The following is a 4382-nucleotide window of genomic DNA, read 5'->3' on the forward strand; positions in this document are numbered from 1 at the left end:
TTGGTTCCCGGTGAAGTCCGAGGCCCAGCTCTGGAGCCCGCCTGCGCCCCCCAGTGGACTCGCAAGAGGGTGCCGCGGGCGAGAAGGGCGCAGGAACCGAGGACTCCAGGGGCTGGGGACTTCGGGGGCCGCTCTGGGAAGCGGAAAGCAGTCAGCGGGGAGGACCCCATTCTGGAACTGCTCAGGCTCCCCAAGACTTGACGCAGCCCCCCACGCTTCTGGAGGTGGGGAGGGCCTCTGGACAGATGGGTGTCCCCTGGTGCCCCTCCACTCTTCTCTTCCTCTCTTTTTTGGGGGGAGAAACCTCGGAATTTCTATGAGACCCCCCCAGGGAGGGGGTCAGTTGGGCCCCCATCCCTCCCCTTGCCACATCTCAGCCCCTGTTGGAATAAAAAAAAGAACAAAACCCCAGAACTGGGGATACCGGCTCTCATTTCCTGGGGGTGTGAGGGCATTGGAGGCTTGGGTCCCCGGGGCACCTGCCGAGAACCGGAGTGAGCCTCGATGGTTACTTCTATGCTCTCTCCACCCTCGGCCCTGCCTACAGGCTGCAGGCCAGCCGGGGTTCCAGCACCTGGCCCCTCTCCACTGACCTTCTCTCAGGACAGAGGGAGGCTGCAACAGAGACCCTGAGACAGATGGAGAGATGCAGGGATCTGGAGACGCGGAGACACCGGAAGCGGAGACACAGAAAGAAAGCAGATGGGGCTGGGGGAGGGGAGGGCCAGTGAGCTGTTGAGTGTGGCCGTGCCTGGGGTGGCGAGTGTGTGCCTGGGCCGGGGTGATTCAGTGACGTTGTGATCGTGTGTGCACGTATCCGCGAGGCCATCTTCAACTGTCTGTGACTGTGACCCCCGTGTTTCTGTTGAAAATGTACTTCCCCAGCCCCCAAGAGAGGAAGTGAGAAATCCCAGTAGACTGGGGGGTGGGCGGGCTGGCAGGGGTGGGAGAGGCTGAAGGGCTGATGGCGCAGGAGAAAGGTGGGTCCGCCTTCTGTCCCCGCCCTCCCTCGCCCCGCCGGAGGTTTCTGTGGAAACTGCAGCTGAGGAAGGACGAGTGAAGGTCACACAGCAAGAGTCAAAACGAGGCCGAGCAGAAAGGGAGAGATGGAGGGATGGCGAGAGACAGAGATGGGGAGAGACAACGAAGGGGGCAGAGTGGGCGGGAGAGGGATGGGGAGAGGGAGCTGGGGGACACAGAGCCGGCGAGACAGGGAGAGAGGCTGGGTGAGGTGGAGAAGGAATAGAGAACTGAGACCAGAGGTGAAGCGGGAGGGTAAGAGACACCTGGAATTGAGGCAAGAGACAGGAAGCCATAAAAAACTAAATGGAGCCTGGAGGGGGCTGGAACGGAGAGGAAAACCTGACTGGAAGGGTCCCAGAGAAAGCGAGGCTTGGCCCATCCCTGGGCGGCGGCCCGGGGCTTGGGAGCTGTCCGTTCAGCACCCAGTTGGCCAGCCTCAGCCCAGCGCTCCCGACTGTCCTCCAGGGCCTGCCTGTCCTGCGCAGTCCTGGCAGGCCGGCCACACCTCGGGAGACCCCTCCCCACACACAGCGCCCCCCGTCGCCACCCGTCCCCTTCTGCGTCTCAGACCCTGGTTGCCTGTGTGCCCCTCGGACAGGTGTGGGGGCGGGCACCAGCTCTCTTTGTTGTCTCGCATCTCTGTCTCTTACACACTCCAATCAATGTTTCTGCCCTTGGGCCGGACTGTCTGTCGAGGTGACTAGAAGAACATGATTACAGACATTTTTGGTTTCTCCCCTTCTCTGTCCCAAGGCCTCGAGGCCAGTTCCCTCTGGGGTCTCTCCCCCATTTCTGAGTCCCCCATCCCCTACCAGGTTTCTGCTCAGAGTCTCCCCCTGGCCTTTATCTCTGAGTCTCCCTAGTTTACCAAGCCTGTCTCTGCCTGGCTGTCTACCTCCCTCTGTCTCTGTCACCTTCACTGAACTCTTCCGTTGCTCTGTCTCCGTGTTCTCATCTCTGCATCTGCCAATCTCTCTCTCTTTTTCAATCTGTCTTTATCTGCCTCTCTCTGATTCTGGGCTGCCTGTCTGTTTCTCCCCCTGTGTCTCTCCTTCTGCCTCTCACATCTATCTCCCCTATCCCCCTTTATCCCTGTGACCTTCCCAGTCTTTCCTCCTCACCGCCCCCCCCCCCCCACTTCTGCAGATCCTCACCGGGAGCACGATGCACAGTCATCAGTCTCATCAGGCTCGTGCCTGAGGAGGAAGTGCATGAGGGGGGACGTGAGCTTGTGTCTGAGGTGGGATGGGAAGGACTTGAGGCCTCCCCCAGCCCAGCTGGAGAGCAAGAGTAGAGAGAGCCTAGAATCTCCTGGAATCCAGGCCTCTCCCACCTCCCCAGGCTTCTCCATCTCCCCAATCCCATTCTCGATGGTCCAGGCCCATGCCTCTAGGCCAAGGTGTCAAGAGAAGGAACGGAGGATATGTTGCTAGGCTCTGCCTCCCCCAGGAAGAGGGCAGAGTTGGGGAGGGGGCATCTGGGGGCGAGGCATCTGGGTTAAAAGATGTAGCTCCTCCCCCTTTCCCAGTCTCCATGGCAACAGCCCAGTCTGCAGGCCCAACCTCCTTTGCTGCAGAGGCAGCCTCCCTGTTACCATGGCAACGAAGGACAGCGAGAAAGATGGGGACGGGTCAGAGGACAGGATTGGGATGGGGCTCTGGGCACTGGAGAAAGTCTCCATTCACTCTCTGGCCCTATCTCTGTTCATATGCTGTGGCTCTGAATCTCTGTCTCTGTTTTTGTACCTCTCTCTGGCCTTCAGCCTTTCACATTTCCTTGCACCAGGTCCTCAACCTTCACCCACCCACCCTCACACACCAAGCTCACTCCCCATCCCTTGCCTGTGTCTCCTACATCTCCTTTCCCATAGGTGGAGAGGATACCCACATTCTGAGAAAGCTACAAGGTCAAATGCTCTCTGTGTCTCTCTCTCTTCCTCTTCTACCATCCCCAGGGAGAGTCTGGGGTGTTCCTCCTAGAACAAAGTGGTGTTGGAGTGAGTGGGGAGGCCTCAACTTCTTGGGCTCCAGTGGGGTGACTGATGGGGTGTTGTGTGTCGGTGGCAGGCCTGGGGTGTGGGTGCCGGCTGTGCGTCTGTGTGTGTACATATACTGTGACGAGGGCTGTGTGTCATGTGGGTGAGGGCGTTGGAGTGTGTTTGGAGGTGCAACAAAGATGTCTGCGATAGTGCTGCAATAACGTGATGTGTGTATGTGTGGGAGATGTGTGGGTGTCGTGTGACTTGTGTTTGAATTATTGTGCTGTGTGTAAGTGTGTGCACCTTTTTGTCTGTCATTCACAGTTAGCATTGGCAATTTTGCACTGTGGGCTGTTGCTCATGCCCAGACACACTAGGGAGCAGTGTGTGTGAGGATGTGTACAACATTGTGGGATCATGCAACGATGTCCACAAAGGCTGATGTAATGTGTCTGGAGGCAGTGTGAGGCCTGTGGGTGTGTGATGGTGCTGAGTGCAGGTGTGTTTTGGTTTCTGGGTTGCACGGTGTGGGTCTCTATGTGAAATGGTGGGAGGTCAGGTGTGGTAGAGTGTGTGATGTGTGAGTCTGTGATTTTCGGAGTGTCCATGTTAGTCTGCACAGCACTTTGTGACTGTGATTGTGATTATCTTGTGGTATGATGGGTGTATAAGGTGTGTGCCTTGTGTGTGTTTCACTCCTATATGTTTGAGACTCTGTGTGTGATGGGGTGGTGTGTGTGTGAGGGCACATGCTGGCATGTGATGGAATGTGAGTGCAACCCTGTGGTGTGTGCATGTCCCTAGCGTCTGGGCTATGAGTGTGATGGTCCTGTGTAACTGTGACACTGGGCATTTTCTGGGTCTCCTGGGGCCATCCTCCACCGTGTTGTGTCTCCCGTATACCCTGTGTGGTTGTGGCTCATTGGATAGCTCAGGCGTAGTGGGGGGGCACCCACAGTGAAGGAATCTCCGGGCTCCTCCCCCCATCTCCCCTCCTCAATTGCCTTTCTTGCTCTCTTGTGTTCCCCTCCAACTTCACCTCCTGCAGGGCCCGCTCCCTGAACAGCACCACCCCCCACCGTCTCCAGGGGCCCTGGTGCCACACTGCAGTGATTCACCGGGCTTTCCTCCCACCCCGTGTCACCACCCGCCCCCCCCACAGCGTACCCTTCTCGGTGGTGGCACACCCCCACAATGAGAGGATTTCCGGGGTTCTCTTTCCCTGAGCGCCCCTCCTTGGAGGCCCTACCCCGTATTGAGGGGGTCTCCGGGAATCCCCCCACCCCCGCAGCGCTCCTCTTTCGCGGCCGCGCCGCCACTTTGCGGAGCCCAGGGGGAGGACAGCTGCAGTACCGGGGGTGGGGCCGCCGGCCGTCCGTCT

This window comes from Mandrillus leucophaeus, unplaced genomic scaffold (assembly GCF_000951045.1).
Source record: "Mandrillus leucophaeus isolate KB7577 unplaced genomic scaffold, Mleu.le_1.0 Scaffold106, whole genome shotgun sequence".
Lineage (NCBI taxonomy): Eukaryota > Metazoa > Chordata > Mammalia > Primates > Cercopithecidae > Mandrillus > Mandrillus leucophaeus.